This window comes from Lepus europaeus, chromosome 6, assembly GCF_033115175.1.
Source record: "Lepus europaeus isolate LE1 chromosome 6, mLepTim1.pri, whole genome shotgun sequence".
Classification (NCBI taxonomy): domain Eukaryota; kingdom Metazoa; phylum Chordata; class Mammalia; order Lagomorpha; family Leporidae; genus Lepus; species Lepus europaeus.
In genome coordinates this window covers 21,762,340-21,784,469 of record NC_084832.1, presented here as the reverse complement: position 1 = coordinate 21,784,469, position 22,130 = coordinate 21,762,340, and the positions used below count along the sequence as shown (strand labels likewise).

The following is a 22,130-nucleotide window of genomic DNA, read 5'->3' as shown; positions in this document are numbered from 1 at the left end:
GGCCTTCCAATTTGATGCATCTTTAATCTCTCCAAGGGAGAAGAAGTATCTCTGTAAATATCCAAGTAATGAACAGAGATGAGACATACTGTGATAAATCAGGTGAGCAAGCTACAAGAGTTTATATGGTTTACCAAAACTAACAAGCAGATTAGCAGAAGAGCACGGACTTAGACCCAGGTGTTTTAAATCCCAGTCAACTGAGTTTCCACCACCAATACTATTTGTTCCACTTTTGACATTATTTAAATATTCTGCAAGATTATGTGATGCAAATTTAATATTTCACCATCTTTTGATTTTCTCCAGATAATTGCTGCAATTATATCAGAATGTTAAGTGATGATGTTGTTAATCTAATTACCAAAGTTGACTGAGTTCAATTATTTAAAAAGTCGTTAGAGATTTACCTTATCTATTATGAGTCAGACTTTACTTATCTATTTACTTTTATTTATTTGAAAGGCAGAGAGAGAGACAGAGACAGAGAGACAGAGAAAGGAAGAGAGAGATGGATGGAGACAAAGAGATTTCCCAACCGCTTGTTCACTCCCGAAAACAAATACCCACAAAAAACTGGGGCGTAGACAGGCTAAAGTCAGATATCTGGAACTCCATCTGGATCTCCCACATGAGTGGCAGGGACCCAACTATTTCAGTCATCACCTGCTGCCTCCCACAGTGTGCCTTAGCAGAAAACTGTTATGAGAAGTAGAACCAGGGGACCAGCATTGTGACTAGCAGGTAAAGCCACCGCCAGTGATGGAAGAATCCCATATGGGCTCTGGTTTGTGTCTCAGTTGCTCTACTTCCAATGGAACTCCCTGCTAATGGCCTGGGAAACCTAGTAGAAGATGGCTCAAGGGTTTGGGCTCCTGCCACCCATGTGGGAGACCAGGAAGAAGCTCCTGACTGCTGACTTCAACTTGGTCCAGCTCCTGTTCCCATCTGGGGAGTGAACCAGCAGATGGAAAATCTGTCTCTCCCTGTCTGTAACTCAGATTTTCAAATAAATAAGTCAATCACAGAAAAGAAGAAGAAGAAGAGGGGGAGGAGAAGGAGAAGGAACAACAGCAACCAGGACTTGAACTCAAACTCTCCAACATGGGATGCAGGCTCCCAAGCAGTGCATTAACCACTGCAACAAATGCCTGCCCATAAGCCGGACTTTCAAAGCAGGAATGGGAGTGCCAATCACTTTCCCCCTCCTTGTAGAAGACCCCAAGAATCACCCTCTCCTCCAGGAAGGGTACCATGTGTGTCAGCAACACACCAAACGTTCTGAGAATGTTTCATATTTTCCCTAATCGGTGGTAACTAGTAGAGTACCCAAAATGTAATCTATAGGAGTGAAATTGACATTTTGAGATTTGATGATAGTTTACTGCCCTTGTCTCAACTATTGAGAAATAGTGGTTTTTTCCTTACTATTTGTTAAACTCTTTACTTAGTGTAGGGTTAATGTCATAAGTATAAAAAAAATCAAAATAGAACTTTGTAAAAATTAGGAAAGGGAATAAGAGAGAAAGGAGGAGGAAAGGTGGGAACATGGGCAGGAGGGAGGCGAGGATGGGAAGTATCACTATGTTCCTACATCTGTATGCATGAAATTCATTTTAAAAAAAGAATATGGATGTTTGAAAATAATGAACAGACATGCTGTGTCAAAATAAATATAAGGTTGTTTATATGTTTAAAAAGTCACATAAAATGTAGAACATTTATTCAAGTCAACAAACATCACAAGAAATACTGAAAGAGTTAATGTCTTCCTGAAGCAGGCAGGTGTACTCTAGTAGGCCAGACCTACGAGATGGGACCCTGGAAAATCCAGATGCCGAATGGTTTACTGATGGCAGCAGCTATCTGAAGGAAGGAGTTAGAAAGGCAGACAACAGAAGCCCAAGCACTACCACACAATACTTTAGCCCAAAAAGGCGGAGCTTATTGCATTGACTAGGGCTTTACAACTGGGAAAAGGTCAGCGAGTTAATATAGATAGATGGATCAATAAATAGATAGATAGATAGATAGATGGATAGATGGATTCCAGATATGCTTTCCTTGTGTTACATGCACACGCAGCAATCTGGAAAGAGAGGGGCTTACTGACCCCTGTTAAATGTGGAAAAGAGATACTGGCTCTACTTCAGGCAGTACTGGAGCTTTTAGAGGTGGCTGTCATCCACTGCAAGTGACATCAGAAAGGAGATAATTATGTTAACCAGAGAAATGCATTAGCAGATAGAGCAGCTACACAGGAAAGTTTGGAAAGGGCCCTTATACCTCAATCTGTGGAAGTGGTTAAGGAACCGCACTATACAGAGCCTGAGATAAATGGGCCCAACAACGAGGCTATACTAAAAATGCAAATGGATGGTGGATGCTAAATCATAATTATGCTACCAATGGCCACTCAATGGAAAATTATAAGGGAGATACACAACTCTACCCACTTGGGAAGAGATACCTTAGTACAACTGGTCTCCCGAGCTTGTGGAGGAAAGGGACTAAATACAGTCGTAAAGGAAATGACTCGCTCTTGGCCACTGTGTTTACAGAATAACCCTCCCCATGTAAGGCCACCTCCCCTGTTGACTCCTGTGCAGAGGAGGGGAACAAACAGGTGTAGATTGATAGGTTGATTTTACCAATATGCTCCCAATTAGTAATTATAGGTACCTCCTAGTCTTTATTGTTACTTTTACAGGATGGATAGAGGCCTTTTCAACCCAAACGGAGATAGCACACAAGGTGCTTAAAGCCATGTTAAAAGACATCGTGCCACGCTTTGGACTCCCACGGTCACTCCAGAGTGACAATGGACCTTCATTTATATCTAAAATAACCCAGCAGAACCCGGCAACTTCTGAAAATAATGATGACCATGCAGGAGACAGTGAGGATGGCAGTGACTGAAAGAGATCCAGCTCGTGAAGTGAACTCATTAGATGAGATAGACAGAGACTCCCAGACGGAGAACAGGCAGGGTCTGCGCCCCTAATCAGCAGGAAGTAGCTACAGAAGATGGAGACTCAACGCCCATCAACATCCCCTTAAGATTAAGGTCTGGAGTCTCTGAGGGGGGAATGAAGTAGGCAGGCATACAGGTTGGAGTTGATCGGATTTGTGAACTGGAAGACCACGCCCCTGTGTGACCTCATGCTCCTACCTGATGCCTTTGCCACGCCCTTGTGTGGCCTCATTCCCCTACCTGGCCGTACCGGGGTGCCCACCAGCCAATCAGGTTAATTGACCACTCCCCTTTGGAGTGGGTTAAAAGCCTGGGGCACAGTGTGCCCAGCCCTGCTCTTTCTCCCTGGCTTCTTGCTAGGAAGGGGCTTGCTGTAGCCCCGCGCCTCCAGGGCGCATGGCCTTCGGGCCATGTGCTCTAGGCTTCCTGGCCTAGATGCTCTTCCACGTGGCTGGCTCCTGGTGCTCCGTATGAACCCCTAATTACCCCTCTCTCTTAAATAAAGCTCTCACTCTCCTATGCATCTTTTTACTAAATAAAAGCTTAAAACGTACCATGCTGCCTTGTTTATCTGTGCCGGTATTTAGAATTCTTCTCTAAATATTAGGCAAGAACCCTCTTGGGCTTATTAATATTGGGGATTTAGTAATAAGCCCGTGGTGAAATCGTAAGGCACCCCAAATTCTGGTAATACATGTGGCACCCCAGCTAGCATTTCTATGGAACTTTAAGGGGCCACATTTTAGTGTCAATTTTAGGGGTCTTGTCCAATATCATTCCCTAATCTTTTCTCTTTATTTACAGAGCAGAAAATTTTCCCTGCTTTGTAAATAAGCAGTGTCTCAGTTTAGCATTAACTAAAAGAATAACCACATTCTTTTGACATCTACAAAAGACAGTGCTGATATAAATAACTTTTAAAAAAGGACAGTCTGATAAATTCATGTATATAAATTATTTCCACTGATATATTAATGCTATATTTTTCAAAACCTAATAAGCAAATGTAAGATCTATAAATGAGTTCTCGCTGAGTAATGGCATCTATTACACTAAATATTATATGTGGTTTTGTTTTAGGCCTGGCTGGTCATGACATATTTACAAAAGCCATTCTAAGAAGTTTTCAGACACATCAGTGAATAGCAAGTTAGAAGAAGAATACAAGGGCTGGCATTGTAACACAGCAGGTAAAGCTGTTACCGAAGAATGGCAGGGTCCTTGTCTTTGCGCAAGAAAGAATTCAAGCGTGAGACAGAGAGTAGTGGAAAGTAAAATAGCAAGGTTTATTAGGGCAGGGACATCCGTAGGAACGGATGGGCACCTCTCCAGACAGAACCTGAGAGAGAGTGTCCAGTCACTCAGACTGGGGCAGAGCAGGGTTACAATGGTTGAGTGGAGAGAGTACACCTGGCCAGGCCAGGCGGGCGGCTCAGCATAGAGGCAGAGGGCTGAGTGCACAGTCCAGTTGAGGCTGGCGGTTCTTAAGGGGATGGGTCTTGCCTCCCCACCTCTGCTCCTCCTGGAACAAAGGACTTTTTGGATGTAAATACGAAAAATTCCTATCTGGGTTTTCTCCCTGAAGTTGTCAGACCAGAGGAAGCCTGGCTGACACTGCCCCAGTTAGAGGAAGGATGAGCAGGACCCCCTGGAAGGTCGGGATCTGGGCAGGATATCTGAAATGCAGATACTGGGCTTCACCTGGAAGATTATCAGGCAGAAGAGGCGGGGACCCCCACCTGGCAGGTTATGGGGTAGAAGGGCAGGGAAGGATGCAGATACTGGGCTGCCCCTGGAAGGTTATCGGGATGATCTTGAGATGCATATGCTGGACATAGATGTCTCCGTAGGCCTTTGTCACACACACATAAGCTCATATCTGACTTCCTACCTAACAAAGCTACCACCTGTGACACTGGCATCCCATATGTGCGTCAGTTCATATTCTGGCTGCTCCACTTCTGATCCAGCTCCCTGCTAATGGCCTGGAAAAAAGCAGAGGATGACCAAAGTGCTCGGGCCCCTACCATCCCTGTGGGAGACCTAGATGAAGCTACTGGCTCCTGGCTTCGGCCTAGCCCAGCGCTGGCCATTGTAATCATCTGCAGAGTGAACCAGCAGATGAAAGATCTCTCTCTGTATGTCTCTTCCTCTCTCTGTAACTCTTTCAGAATAAATAAATCTTTTAAAAAATATGTAGCATGTAATTGTCTCTTCATAAACATATCTTAATTATGAAGTTCAAAAATGTTTTGCTAATGCATTTAATAATTTTTTACACTTTTTTAAAGAAATTATTTGTATATTTGAAAGGCAGACAGAGAGAAAGATAGAGACAGAGAGATCCCCCACCCACTGGATCATTGCTCAAATGTCTCCAGTAGCTGGGGCTGGACCAGGCCACAGTCAGGAATCAGGAATTCACAGGTCTCCCACAAAGGTGGCAAGGACCGAACTACCTGAACCATCAGCTTCTGCCTCTCGGGATATGCCTCAGTAGGAAGCTGGAATCAGCAGAGGAGCCGATATTGGAACATTACCACTCCAATATGCGATGCAAGCATCCCAAGTGATGTTGTAACCAACCACAGTGTCAAATCCTAACTCTGTTTGCACTTCTGGGTCAGCCTGAACACTTCACATGCTCTAAACACAAGCTTCTAGTTATTTTGTGAAGCTTCTTTTTCCAAGAGAAAGGAGGTCACTGCAGAGAGAAGATTTTTATCAAATTATAATACAGAAATATTATACTGTACTGTGATAAACCTACACACTCTATTTTTGTAAAATATGCTTCTATCTACATGCAAAATTAATATTATTTGTCAGAAGATGTTATGGAGGGATAATTAAGTTGGAGAAGAAAAACAGCTATAAATGTGAGTAAAATAATATCATTTAGAGCCATTCTGCACAAATTGAGTCCATGTGCTTATTGTTTCTGCTATACATAGATGCAAATTTACCTTTAAAATGGAACTCCTTCAAGGCTTTTCTAGCCTTAACTCCTATCAGCAAACTTGAACCTAATATAAGAGTTCAAATCCAGATACACCTCTCAATATCTGTGTAACCTTGGGCAGGTAACATAACCTCTCTGAGTTTCAGTTTTCTGCATATGTAGAACGGGTATGTGAATAATAATAACTATACCACAGCTGGGAGGATGAAAATGAGTGAATATATTAAACCGTCTATCTTTTCTCAATTATTATTTCCAATGTATAGTAGATGCTCAATAAATGTCTGTCAAATATAATTCCCCTCCAAAATAAGACAGTACACACCAGCCCCTATCAAGGCAATATAATACAGGGTATCCTCAAGTTTAATTAATATGTAATATCTAAGATGATAAGAAAGTCAGAAGCTGTGTTACACAGGACAGTACCTGCAAAGTAAGGGATTGTTTGTGCAGCGTTTTCTGAGGGGCTTTGAGAAACCCATGTCCCTCCAACAAACGGTTCTAGTGTCTGAAGCTCACTCAGCAACACTTAGGCTAAACCACTGAAGATCCCTTCAAAAGGAAATTGCTAAAAAGAAGAAAGACATTAAATAGTTCCAAAAAAGCATGATAAAAGTATATGGAAATAACTATGATTTAGACACAAATCAAAAGGCGTGTTTATCAATTATCCAATGGCGTTATGGTAAAGATGATTTTACATATGGCTTTCATCAGATTTTTTACTTTTAAGAAGATAGTATATGTCTATTACTACTAAAAGCAAAGTTTTCTTCTGGCGACAGATATTCAGAATAAAAAATAATGCAGAATAAAAAAAGCAGAAAGAGATGATGTTATTAAAATATAATCAGTCACTGAGAACAGGCAGGGAATTAAAATAATACCTACTGATACTTTAGCTACATAGTTTTTCAGACTCGGCAACTAGTTTTAGAAACATTCTGTGGGATTATGTTTTTTTTAAAAAAGTATGATGACAGGAAAGTGCTGGAAGGGCTCTATGACAAGGTGGGAGGAATAAATTGCCTACTTAATTTTTTTCAGAGGCTAGTACACCTCTGTCATCTCATAATGCCATCAATACTATTTTAAAACAGGCATTTTCAACCTTGGGATGTATGTGGTAGTGTGTCTAGCTTTTGAAGTCACTGACAAAAAGATCTGATAATGTTCCATGTTATGACACTTCCATTATCCCACAAAATAAAGACTTTCTTGCTTTAAAAAAAAAAAAAATGGTTCCATGCTTCAAAGTAAAAGCTTGTCTGTACCTAACACTGACAGCTTCATTTATACTGTGTGCAGAGCCAAATTGCAGTTCAGGAGTGAGTCTGGATCTGTCGGTGACCCAATTAGAGAGCCTGACATGGGGTTACCAGGGCACAGGCTGCTGCTATGTAACCTTGACCTGCTACATTCAGAGGTGAAGAAAGAACATAGGAACCGGTGGTGTGCTGGGAGAAGAAATGGCACTGGTTTTTAGTACACACCTACTGGACTAATTCCCAAAAGTTCACAGTACTGCAATGTTACTTTGAGTTCCAGGGCCTGGGTTAATGTGCTCGGAGTGTGGGTTTTAACAAGGGATAAAGGTTCCAAGACAGGTAGTAACCATCTGACTTCTGCTGATTAATGTTATGTAAATACAAATTGGTGGGTCTGTAAGTAGTGTTCCTCTCCTTCCTTCCCAAGGTCAGAGAAGGCAAGCACAGAGGTTAGACTGAGAGAGACTAGTGTGCCAGTTCTCTTCCTGATAAAAGCTGTATTGGAGGTCACATGGCAGGTGTGTGACAGATGGCTTGCTGACACTCATAAGTTTAAGGTTTACATTCTCCAGCCCCAAGATATGGCACTAAGCAAAGTCCACTCCACTACTCATAAGAGAAAGCAGACCAGAATGTAATTTCTCAACAGTAGGCAGGTACCAACACCTAAGTCTCAAGAAAAAAAGGACAGAGTGAGCTAACACACCCATTCTTTCTTATTTGATGAATTAGAGAACTCAGACATCATATGGAGAGCATCCAGGAATGTTACTCTAGCATGTGGCTTTTCACTGGAGTGCAAATGAATTCTTTAGAGGACTTGTGGAAAGCATGGGGATGCTCCTGGCACTGAGATGAGCACAAGAATTGCCATACATTCTGCAAAGCACACTCTAGTCTCAGGCAGTGAGAAATTATCCAACCTAATATCCAACAGCACTGCTGTTGAGAAGTCCTTGGGCTCCTGTACACATGTGGGAGACCTGGAAAAAGCTCCTGGCTTTGGCCTGGCCCAGCTCCAGCCATTGCAGCCATTTGGGAAGTAAACCAGCAGAGGAAAGACCTCTCTCTCTCCCTCTCTCACTCTCTGTCCCTTCCTCCCTCCCTCCTTCCCTCTCTCTCTCTCTCTCTCTCTCTGTCTTTAAAATAAATAAGTCTAAAATTAAATAAAAATTAAGATATAATTTACACTTAGTAATAGCCATCATTTTTAGTGAACAATACACAGACACACCAGCACCAAGATAAAGAAAATTTCTATTACATCCAGAATTTCCTATGATTTGAAGTCAATCCCTCCTACCCCAAGCCCTTAACAACTATTAATCTGTTTTAAGGTGTTACAGTTGTGCCTCTTTTAAAATGTCATACACATGGAATCATACTTTTGAATCAACTTCTATTATTTAATCTATCACATTTGAGACTCAGCCATTCTGTTAATATATCAGTAGTCCATCTCTTTTTACTGCCAATATTCCACTGTGTGGATATACCATGGTTTGCTCATCCATTCCCTATCTGAGGGGGCTCTTTCCTGTGAACTTTTAACCTTTAGACATTTAGATTACCAAGATAAATATCTTTCAAGAAGCCATATTCAAACCTGAACTTACTAAATGTCACCCCATATTCTCTCCCAGCATGTCTGGAAAACCATTCTGGTTTTAGTGACTCAATTTAGTGAACCCAGGTTTCTTGGATTTCTTGTACATATTACTATGATATCATTAACTACATCGTGGCTGTCAGTTACTCCCAATAGACTTTGACTCATTAGGATAGGTGTGGCATTTCATTTAATTTTTTTTTATCTAACGCACAAATATAAAGTATGCATCATATACTGTGCTAATATTTATCACAGAAATGTTGAATGAAAGAATGACAAGTAAATGATAGTACTTTTAGACATGAGTCTTGTTTATACATATATAAGTCAAATATATTCCTTACATAGAGGTCTACACCTTATTTGGTTATCTATCTTAATTATTGGTTCCTCTTTATACCACATATAATACAGAGAGAGAGAGAGAGAGAGAGAGAGAGAGAGAGAGAGAGAGAGAGAGAGAGAGAAAGCAAACAGGAGGCTCTTACCTACCCAGCAGCTCTGTGAAAAGAGTGAAAACATCGAAGGAACATCCGAAATATCTCATCCCTGTTACTGAATGAAAACTGCACCCTTGAGGATTGTGTCTCCCAAAGAAGACTCTGGGCCGGCGCTGTGGCACAGCAGGTTAAAGCCCTGGCCTGAAGTGCCAGCATCCGATATGAGTGCCAGTTCTAGTCCCAGCTGCTCCTTTCCAATCCAGCTCTCTGCTATGGCCTGGGAAAGCAGTAGAGGATGGCCCAAGTCCTTGGGCCCCTGCACCCACATGGGAGACCCAGAAGAGGCTGCTGGCTCCCAGCTTCAGATGGGCCCAGCTCCGGCCATTATGGCCATCTGGGGAGTGAACCAGCAGATGGAAAACCTCTATCTCTCTCTGCCTCTCTCTGTAACTCTGTCTCAAATAAATAAAATAAATCTTAAAAAAGAAATAAAAGTATTTAAAAAAAAAAAAAGAAGAGGACGACAACTCTTCCACTTATCCCTGATGAAGGACTAAAAAGGAGCAAGGGAGAAAGAAAGAAATATGGATGCTGAGATCCTTTAGAGTCAAAAAATCTGGTCCAACAATGTCATTTCCAAGACCAGCCTAATCAGAACTCTTCACTAGAAGTAAGAATGGGGTCGGTGATGTGGTGCAGTGGGTTAAGCTGTCACCTACAACGCCAGCATCCCATATGGATCCTGGTTCAAGTTCTGGCTGCTCCACTTCCCAACTAGCTCCCAGCTCATCTGGGAAAGCAGTGGAAGGTGGTCTAAGTCCTTGGGCCCCTGCATCCACGTGTGAAACCTGGATGAAGTTCCAGGCTCCTGGCTGGTGTAGCTATTTGACGAGTGAACCAGCAGATGGAAGACTCTCTCTATTTATATCTCCCTCTCTCTCTGTAACTCTGCCTTTCAAATAAATAAACAAATAAATAGAAGGATGGAGGAGGAGAAGTGCTAATAGTAGTAGTAGTAGTAGTAGCAGCAGCAGCAGCAGTAGTGAGAAGAATTAAGGTCTGAATCCCCCTCCATCATTTCCTAGTAGCAGTGGAACACCTTGAGCAAGTCACTTGCCCTCCCTAAACTCCATTTCCAGCTTGCTAACAAAGAGAATCCCATAATTTATGCTTATTTCCTCAATGTATTATTTAAACGAAATAAACTATTTTGTGAAAATTACTTTAGAATATATTTACATAATGCCTTCATTTATTAGTTTAAATAACTTGTTATAATGCTTAGAAACAGCATAGATTAGGGCCAGTTGGCACCGTGGTTACAATAACATTTATTAACACCCATATCCCATATCAAAGTGCCTGATTTAATTCCCAGATCCACTCCAGATTCCTGCTTCCTACTAATGTTCACCCTGCAAATCAGCATGTGATAGCTCAAGTATTTGGGTCACTTGCACATGCATGGAAGATCCCAATTAAGTTTCTGAGCTTCAGCCTGGTCCAATTCTGACCACCACAAGTATTTTGGGGATGAATCGGTTGATGGAGATCTCTTTGACTGTTTCTCTTTCTCCCCCTTTCAGAAACAAACAAAAATTATAAAGAAAAAGAATAGAAATAGAATAAAGGATAAAGTTTGCATGATATTGAAATTGAAAATCATTTAAGCCCTGCCCTAGTTCTGTTACCACCTGGTTCTGTGATAACTAAAAGTTGTCATCTGAATTAATTCTATGCATTATAAATACATACATTTCAAACAATGTACAAAATATAAGTTGGTAGCATTTTATAGCTAAAAAATGAAATTTATATAAGTAAAAAAAAAGTCCAAGAAATATGAATTACAAATGGTGGCAGTGGGGTGCAAACGTTGTTTCACTTGATACCAAGTGCATCTTTTACTCTTTAGCAACATGTTGGGGTTGCAATGCTCTTACCTTGTGAAAGAGTATGGGGAAAAGTTTCAGAAATCTACATCAAGCTTTTCAGTTCAGAAATATTTTAAGTTTTAATGATAATTGTCTTGTATTTTGTATTTATCTCTAATTGATTTACTTATTTCTTTTATTAATCATCTCAATTACTGATTTTATAACCAAAGTTTACAGAAATTGTTCTCTCTTAATTTTTTTAAAGATTCATTTGTTTATTTGAATGGCAGAGTCACAGAGAGAGGGAGAAGTGGTAAGGGAGGGAAATAGAGAGAGGGAGAGGGAGAGGAAGAAAGTGAGAGACAGAGATTGATCTTCCATCTGTTGGTTCACTCCCCAAATGGAGGCAACATCCAGGGTTGCACCAGACCAAAGCCAGGAGCCATAAGTTTTATCCAGGTCTGCTACTTGGGTAGCAGGGGCCCGAACACTTGGACCATCTTCTGCTGTTTCCCCAAGCACATCTGCAGGAGCTGAATTAGAAATGGAGCAGCAGGGACATGAGCCAGCTCCTACACTGCGAGCAGCAGCTAAACCCACTGCACTCTGCAGCAGAAGCCTCTCTCACTGAATTCTAAGAGATGGGGAACATAGTAATTTAAGTTTTTGCCATATTTATTTTGGTCTTCTATAACCTAAAAAAATTTTGAAATTTTATCTGTACTTTTTGATATACATCTGAAATTTTCCAAATAATTTAAGTAGGTAACAGAAATACATAATAAAATTGATAAAAAATGAAAGGGAAAAATAAAAATACAATATAATTAATATATAGTGAACTGTATTACACATTTTCCAATGTCATATTTTATAATTTTTATATTAATTTTTCTAAAATATGTTCTAAGAACAAAAACCATATGGACATCTCAATAGACATAGAGAAAGTATTGGATAAGATTCAACACCTCTTCATGATAAAAACCCTCCATAAATTAGGTCTAGAAGAAACATTCCTCAAAATTATAAAGACCATGAATCACAAACCAACAGCCAATATCATATTGAATAGTAAAAAAACTGAAAGCATTTCCCCTGAGATCTGGAACAAGACAAGGATGTCCATTTTCATCATTGTTACTCAAAATAATACTGGAAGTTTTAGCAAGAGCAATTAAGGAGGAGAAAGAAATAAAGGGCATAAGAATTGGAAAGAGGAAATCAAATTTCCATGTTTGTAGATGACATGATATTGTATATGGAAAAATCTAAACACTCCACCAAAATGCTGTTAGAATTGATAAACCAACTCAGAAAAGTTACAGTTACAAAATAAATATTCAAAAAACAATAGCGTTTTTGTATGCCAATGAATTCACAGAAAGAGAAACCAAAAAATCCCATTCCCCAGAGCCACAAAAGAAATCAAATATTTAGGAATAAATTTAAAGAAGTGAAAGAGCTCTACAATGGAAATTATCCAACACTGATGAAAGAAATCATCAAAAACATTAAAAAAAAAAAAGGAAAGATATCCCTTGCTCATGAATCAGAAGAAGCAATATAATTAAAATGTCTATACTACCTTATCCTGAGCAAAATGAATCAAGTGGGGGGCCGGCACTGTGGCACAGCAGGTTAAAGTCCTGGACTGAAGCGCCAGCATCCCATATGGGCGCCAGTTCGAGACTCGGCTGCTCCACTTCCAATCGAGCTCCCTGCTGTGGTCTGGGGAAGATGGTCCAAGTCCTCAGGCCCCTGCACCCATGTGGGAGACCGGAAAGAAGCTCCTGGCTCCTGGCTTCAGATTGGCGCAGCTCCGGCCATTGCGACCATCTGGGGAGTGAACCAGCAGGTGGAAGACCTCTCTCTCTGACCCTACCTCTCAATGTAATTCTGTCTTTAAAATAAATAAAATAAATCTTAAAAAAAAAAACATCAAGTGGGAGGCATCATATTAAAACAGCTTAGTCCTGGCATAAAACTCAATAGTTAAATCAATGGAACAGAATAGGGACTCCAGAAATCAATCCACGTACATACAGCCAACTGATTTTTGACAAAAAGTGCTCAGACCATACTGTGGAGTACGTATAATCTCTTCAACAAATGGTGCTGGCAAAGCTGGATGTATATATGTAGAAGAATGAAATTAGATCCATATCTCTCACCATATACAAAAGTCAACTCCAGGTGGATTTAAGACCTGAGACTATGATGTTACTGGAAGAAAATGTAGAAAAAACACTCTAAGACATTGGTGTAAGGGACCCCCAAAGCAAGGCAACAAAGGCAAAACTAAACAAATGTGATTATATCAAACTCAGAAGCTTTTGCACAGCAAAGCAAATGATCAATAGAGCGAAGAGACATCCAACAGAATGAGAAAAATATTTACATACCACCTATCTTACAAATGATTTTTTCTGACATATGATTAATATCCTGAATACACCAGCAATTTAAAAAAATTCAACAACAAAAAAATCCAATTAAGAAATCAGGGAATGACTTCGATAGTTCCCAAAAGAAGAAAAACAAATGGCCAACAAATATATGAAAAAATCTTCAACATTACTAGCCATCAGGGAAATCTTAATCAAAACCACAATATCACCTCACCCCTGTCAGAATGGCTAAAATACAAAATACAAAAAGCAACAAATGCTGGTAAGGATACGGACAAAGGGAAAACAGTTATACACTATTGGTAGGAATGGAAATTAGTGTAGCCACTGTGGAAAACAATGTGGAGATTTCTTTAAAAATTAGAAATAGGCTCGCCATATGATCCAGCAATCCCACTACTGGCTATATATACAAAAGACCTGAACACATGTATCAAAGAGATACCTGGGGCCGGCACTATGGCATAGTAGGATAAGCCTCCACCTGTGATGCCAGCATCCCATATAGGTATTGGTTCCAGTCCTGGCTGTTCCACATCAGATTAAGCTCCCTGCTGTTTGCCTGGGAAAACAGTGAAAGGTGACCAAGTACATGGGCCCATGCACCCGGGTGGGAGACCTGGAAGACACTCCTGGCTTCAGATTGGTCTAGCTCTGGCCTTTGTGATCATTTGGGGAGTGAACCAGCAGATGAAACACCTCTCTGTGTCTCTCCTCTGTCTGTGACTCTGCCTCTCAACTAAATAAATAAATCTAAAAAGAGACAGAGAGACAAAGAGAAAGAGAGAGATCTGCACCAACATGTTTATAACAGCACTGTTCACAACAGCCTAAATTTGGAACCAGCCAAGGTGTCCATCATCAGATGACTGGATAGACAAAATTTGATATATATAAACAATGGAATATTATTCCGTTATAAAAAAGAATGAAATTCTACCATTTGCAGTAAAATGGAGCAATCTGAAGACATCAAGTTGAGTGAAATAAGCCAGATCCAGAAAGACAAATGTATCAATATTGCTGTACATATAGTTTTGTAAAATTTTGCTTTATAATTTTTTCAAATCAATGGCTAAGAATGTTATACTGCCATGGTTTTAATGACCTGTGATTACTTTAAAGTTTACTGTGTATGGATGAAATGGTCATTTGTCCATTCAACTACTGTTGATAGCCATTGTCTATATTCCCACTAAGCTAGCTTCTTTTTTATTTTTACTTGTTAAATTCATTTATGGTAAATTCTTTTTTTTTTTTTTGACAGGCAGAGTGGACAGTGAGAGAGAAAGAGAGACAGAGAGAAAGGTCTTCCTTTACCGTTGGTTCACCTCCCAATGGCCGCTGCGGCTGGCGCGCTGCAGCCAGCACACTGCGCTAATCTGAAACCAGGAGCCACGTACTTCTCCTGGTCTCCCATGTGGGTGCAGGGCCCAAGGACTTGGGCCATCCTCCACTGCACTCCCAGGCCACAGCAGAGAGCTGGACTGGAAGAGGAGCAACCGGGACGAATCCAGCACCCCGACGAGGACTAGAACCCGGTGTGCTGGCGCCGCTAGGCGGAGGATTAGCCTATTGAGCCGCGGTGCCAGCCCTTATGGTGAATTCTTAAATATGTATACTGTAATGTAAATTTAAAATATCTTATCTCAAAAACTAAAAAAAGAGGGGTGACGGAAATAAGGGCAGGGAGAGAAGGAGAAAAGAAATATCATTATGTTCTTAGAATTGTATCTATACATCGCTTCTCAGCCTTTTGGCTAAGATCAAGTGTAGTACCTGTTCTTAGAACTGTATCTATAAATCATGTTGAATCTGTTAAAAGCTAATTAAAAATTTTAAAAGCAAGCAACCAAAGAAATAGGCTTTAAGATACCTTCATCCAAACCTTGAACTTGCATATTTTGATTGTTGAACTAAAGGAGTATGTTCACATTATCACTTAATTGGCAAAACCATCCTTATTACCAATTAGCCAAATCTCATTTTCCTTCTATAAGGAATAAATCCTCTTACAAAAGAAATACATTATTGTTAATATACTCCTAATAAAGCTTTTCTAAATGTGTAATACTAAGGCAAGACAATCACCAAACACGCCAAATTAGTATAATCACACTTTAAACTGAGTGAGGTACTCAAACGAACCAAGGCTACGGAAGCTAGAGGTAAACTGATGTATCTTAAAATTAAACCCGGTGCCTGCCCGGCGGCCCAGAGCGGAGCCATGAGCTGGATCCACCTGCATTGCAAGCAATTTGGTCCAACCTTGTCCCCGACATCTGAGAAGGTGAGCTCCCTGGCACCGCTTCTGCCTGCGACGTGAGTACTTCCACAGCATTCTGTCCCCTGAGGGGCCTACAGAGCACAGCAGAGGCCATGCGGCCACAAGCCAGGCCTCAGGACGGTGAACACAGGTGGTGTGGGCTGCGACCTCCTCCCTCTACACCTCCCCCACAACTCCCACCCCTGCCAGCGTCACACCCCTCAGCCCTGCTAGGCCAAGGGCCCACCTCCTGCATGGCAAGAAAAGCCCGTCCCACAGGAGGCCATTCCTTGGGGAGCAGGTCTGTTTAGCTGAGAAGATGATGTCTTTGGGCAGACACCCACGGGCACCAACTGTCTGAGGGGCCAGCGCTGCGCAAGACCCTGACTGCTGAGCATGGCTGAGTTCCCTACTGCCAAATCCCCAGCTATGGCTACCTGCCAGGCTCCAAAGCTGTGAACGCTGGCTGTGTGCAATGATATATCTATGACCCCGAAGACATAACATTCAAGTCAGGCTCTTTCCCTAACTCAGGCCTCCCACCAGCCTCTCCATGGGCCACTGGGAACTACCGAGGGATCCCGGAGTCCTGGGCTTGGGCTCCATGGTAGAACAGGGAGTCTAGAATTTCTCTCAATTCTTCCCTTTCCCATTCCTATGCGGGTAGGGGACACAGGGCACCCCATTGTGGAGGGTGGACTCCTGACCTTCCCAACTCCTTTCTCTGTAAATTCTGGAGCTTCAAGATCCTCATAAAACTACGTTTATCGAGCCTGAGCCTCTCCCTCTTCTCCAATAAAATGCTAACTCTCCCCTTGAAAAAAAATTAAACCCAACACAAATTTCAGTTCAGTAATTTATCACCCTACTAGTCACATCTTTTGTAGTTAATGTGTCCCCTGTCTTCTACCGTTTATGCTCTTGGAACCATCAGTCCTTCCGAGTGACATATTTGGAATATATTTCAAATATTGGTCTTAACTCTCTTCCTCAAATATGACATTTTATCATGCTCAGCAGTGAAAGAGAAGAAAGGCAGAAAGAAAGGAAGAAAGAAAGAAGGAAAAGGAGGAAAGGACGAAGAGAGAAGAAAAAAGGGTTATGAAAAATCCGGATACAATAGGCTATTGTGTTAAGGTTACCACATATAAAAATAACTCATTTTACCTGCTAAAAGAAATAAAAATAGAACCATTATTTCTTACAACATCCCAATATTAAGTCATAATATCCCTGCTACAGAAATTTCAGTATACTGTTAGGATATTTCTATAAAACAACAAAGCACCAACTGATAAATAGAATTGAGAATTAATGAGTCTCTGGATAAATTACTTTAAAAAGCCTAACATAACAACTTTTTATTTAATTTATAATTTGTCAGTGATCCAATTCTACTTATTCAAAAGAAAGATTATGTGTTTACAGTATACATCTATAATTCAAATATAAAGCAAAAGAAACTGGTAAAAACCATGCATTCTATTGTCATTTAATTTATTTTAACTTATTAAGCACAACCTTATCTGGCTCTTGAAAAACCAATTCTTTATCCAGGATGGCAGTTTCAGGAATAATATATAAAGATTCTGGATATCTCTTGCTTAAAATTCCAACTGGACTATTCTACAGCTTCTAAAGGATAATTCAGGCCAATCTCGTATACAACAATGTGCACTTTTTCCTTCAAAGGAACTGATATTTATATGCTCTGCCAATTTCCCAGACACCACAGCTTTCCCAAACTCCACAAAATAAACAGTAAGAAGTTATGAAACCATCTATATTCTATCTAGAAATTCAAAGGAAAATATTCCAGAAACCCTGCATTACATGACAAAATTGGGAAATGTGTATAAAAAAAAGTTGGTTAATTTATTTGAACTTCTTTTTCTTGCAAGGGGTTAGGTAGACATTAAGTAAGCTGATAAAACCTCTACATATGTGAAATTCACATCTTTCTCCAGTCCTAGTTTCCTCTGAGAATTGTACTTAACTCAGAAATGCTTGGGAATGCAGCTACTTCTTATCCCCTAATAGAAGGTTTTTGGGGTTCTTTTTGTTTGTGTTTGTGTTTTCCATTCTGATTTTCTCAGCCACAAATGAATCAGTCTTAATTGCTCCCAGTTGTGATTCCTTCCCCTTGGGACTGCTTCCTCCTGGTCCCCACGCAGCACAAGAGATTGCAGTTGTGCTAGACTCCAATAAATGCATGAAAAGCTTTGTAGAACTTAACACGCTATAAAAGAGGTCAAGCACTGTGACTATCAAGTACACTTTTACTCAGCTTTGACATCCACCACATCAGTGAAGACCACTCTTCTGCAAAGAAGTGATAAGATATCCACCAACTGAGTGTATCCTGGGAGGTAGCAGATAATGGCTCAAGTATTTGGGTCCCTGTCAACCACATAGGAAATGGATGGAGTTTCTTGCTCCTGGGTTTGGCCTGATTGGGCCTGTCTGTTTCCAGCAAGTGGGGAGTGAACTAATCAATGAAAAAAATCAATCCTTCTCCCTTTGTCTTTCAAATAAATATTGATAAACAAACTTTAAAATGGATATCTGGGGGCTAGTGATATGGAGTTGTTGGCTAAGCCTCCACTTGTGGCACCAGCATCCCCTATGGGTGCCAGTTCAAGTCCTGGCTGTTCCACTTCCAATCTGGCTCTCTGCTATGGACTGGGAAAGCAGTAGAAGAAGGTCTAAGGCCTTGGGCCCCTGCACCCACGTGGGAGACCCAGAAGAAGCTCCTGGCTCCTGTCTTCAGATCAGCTCAGCTCTGGCCATTGTAGCCATTTGAGGAGTGAACCACTGGATGGAAGACCTCTTTCTGCCTCTGCCTCTTCCCTTGTGTAACTTTGCATTTCAAATAAATAAATCTTTTTATAAAACAAATAAAATGGATATCTGGCAATTGAAAGTTATATTTTCTACCATTAGGTATTATACTAATATTATTTATATTTTTATTTTTAGTATATGTATACATCTGTATGCTTATATGTATACACATTTACATATTAAATTATTTGTGATTCATTGAAAATATTGTTCATGTACATTTGAAATTTCATTTTATTGTTATAGCAAATAGAGATAAAATAACAGTTCAGGACTACATGACACTATTATAAAATAAAGCTCTGTAATAATATCAAGAAAGTGAATCATAATAAGTAATATTGATACATTAAGATTTTCAAAAAATTAAATACTTGGCTCCCCTTACATTTACTATTTAATCTCAAATACGGAAATCTTTTTCATTTTTTTAAATCCTGGATAGCAGAAAAGCATCTTCAAATTATATCACCTGAAAAAGAATATTAGAATTTTATCTTCTCTAGTTTATTAATGGTACAAACTCACCATTTGATTAGCACTAATGAATCAAAGGCTCATTAATTATTTTCATGCAAAGATATTGAAAATGCAACAAAAAAGGCATGATTAGGAGAAATTAACTACGTCACAAAGTGATTTAAGAAATGAATTTAGGCTTTTTTATTAAAACCAGTGAATCTGAAGTTTCAATTAATGAACCACAATTCATGGCTATTAGCTTGACTAATAAACTTAGTAACTGGGCAGAAAACTGGAGATAATAAAGACAAAGTATTAAAACACCAGAATAGATTGCCATTAGCAAAAACTGAGCAAGTTCAAAATACATACAATAGAAAGTTTGCAAAACAGCATTAAGAAAAATCACCAAAATAATTGTTCATTTGCACCTGTTATTAATGAACTTGCCACCAGTTATATCAAAATGATGCGTACACTAAAGTGACAACTTTAATTGAAAAACCAAAAAAATAAAATATTTATTTGTTTTTGAGGATATTATAGTTTGTGTTATTTTTGAAAGTAATTTTGTAAATAATAATTCATTACCCTCAATATTTTACATATTTATTCTAATTTCTGTGCTAGTTGATAAATGGAGACAAAATCTAGATGATCAGATGGAGATAAAATCTAGAAAAGACTGGGACTCAGCTTGTGGCATAGCAGGTAAAGCTGCCACCTGTGATGCCAGCATCCCATATGGGTGCCAGTTTGTGTCCCAGCTGCTTCACTTTTGATCCAGCTCCCTGGTAATGGCCTTGAGAAAACGGTAGACAATGGCTCAAGTACTTGAGCCTCTGCTATGTACCTGGAGATCCTGGATGGAGCTCCTAGCTTCTTGCTTTGGCCTGGCCCAGCCCTGGCTGTTGCAGCCATCTGGGGAGTGAACCAGAGGATAGAAGGTCTCTGCCTCTCTCTTCTCTTTTTCACATAAATAAAACAATCTTTAAAAAATAAATTTTAAAAAATCTAGAAAAGGCTAGCGCCATGGCGCAGTAGGTTAATCCTCCGCCTGTGGCGCCAGCACAGTTTTAGTCCCGGCTGCTCCACTTCCGATCCAGTCCTCTGATGTAGCCTGGGAAAACAGTGGAAGATGGCCCAAGTCCTTGGGCCCCTGTACCCGTTGGGAGACAGGGAGGAGGCACCTGGCTCCTGGCTTCGGATCAATGCAGCTCCGGCCCTTGCAGGCATTTGGGGAGTGAACCAATGGATAGAAGACCTTTCTCTCTGTCTCTCCCTCTCACTGTCTGTAACCCTACCTCAACTAAATAAATAAAATCTTTTTTAAAAAAAAATCTAGAAAAGACTAAACTGAAAGAGGACTAGGTAGTTTCTACCTCACCAATGCTTCTACGAAGAACAAGAAAAGCAGGCAAAATACAGAAGTCATTTATTTAAAACACTAGATTGCTACAAAAGCAACAAAAAATAAGAACAAATCAGACTGAGGAAGACAGCAGAAAAAGGAGCTGATGATCTATAGTCATTCTTTACTTTGGGAAATCTGTGTATCTAGAGCATCATGAAACCGGGAGGAATCTGGTCTGGCCTAGACAAAAGAGCTACTATGGGGAGAGCAAAAACAGTGGTTGTACAGAGCTGGAAAAACAAGATTAGAAAACTGAGAGGCCCTGAATATATAGCAACTCTCCAAATATGTATGTGGAATTCTAAGACTTTACAGGAAGGAGGCAAAAGAGCTAAGCCAAAAAATATTCTGAGGAGTGAAGCACACCAAACAGAAAATGAGCATAGGAAAAGATGTTCTACATAATACATCATCAAAGGGAGTGCATTGAAAACATTGCACAGCCAAAATCTAGAACACTGACAATACCAACTGCAGGAGAGGATGTTGAGCAACAAGAAGCCTCATTCGTTGCTAGTGGGGTGAAAAACGGTACAGCCACATTGGCAGAAAATCTGGCAATTTCTTAAAACTAAAGATACTCAGAAAATGATTCAGAAATCACATTCCTTGGTTTTTACCCAAGAGAACTAAAAACTTATGTTCCCACAAAAAAAAACTGCACATATTTAGTAGTTTTATTTATAATAGTCAAAGTGTGGAGCAACCAAGGTGTGGTTCCATAGGTAAATGGATAGATTAACTGTGCTACACTCAGACAATGGAATATTATTCAACACTAGAAAGAAAAAAGCTACAAAGCCCTGAAAAGACATGAAAGAAACTTACAGGCATATTAATAAGTGAGAGAAATCAATCTGAAAATGGCCCATACTGCATGATTCCAACTATGTGACTTTCTAGGAAAGACAAAACTGTGGAGACAGTAAACAGATCCATGGTCTCCAGGAGCTAGAGGGAGGGAGGAATGAGGAGGCAGAAGACAAAAGATTTTACAGCAGCGAAAATACTGTCTAGTACTATGAGTGAATATGTGTCATACGCATTTGTCCAAACCCACAGAACACATAACACCAAGAATGGATATAATGTAGAGTATTGACTTTTGGTGACAATGATGTGATTGAATACAAGTACCCCTGTGATAGAGGATGTTCATGATCGGGAAAGTGGTGCAATGTGTACAGAGAAAGAGTATATGAGAAACCTCTTTTCCCTCTATTCAATTTTGCTGTGAACCTGAATTTCTCAAAAAAAAAAAAATAGAATCTATTTTTTTAAAAAGCAAATCACCAAAATAGTAGGGGGAAAAGGGAAAACACTCTCCACAGTATGGTGATGCTGAAGAGACCCTCAAGGTAAAGTGGTCCCAGTGAACACAGTATTTTCAGTTAAAAGTCTTAGAAAAAATAGAGCATTGGGGATCCACAGACATATTTTCAATGTGTGTGTGTGTGTGTGTGTGTTGGAGAAAAGAAGGGGTTGAGAGTCCATTCTCATCCCTGGCAGAATTAGATACAAAAAATCAAGCAAAGACATTAGTGGTCACAGAGTTTGGCATAGCCAAATTGAAGTCTGAAGAGTTTCCTCTTTAAGA

At 40.1% G+C, this 22,130-nt stretch overlaps 1 pseudogene; it reads left to right on the top strand.

The window, feature by feature from the left end:
• The first annotated feature begins 15,287 nt into the window (after positions 1 to 15,287).
• On the top strand, positions 15,288 to 15,404 carry LOC133762695 (U2 spliceosomal RNA; annotated as a pseudogene).
• Positions 15,405 to 22,130: the final 6,726 nt, after the last annotated feature.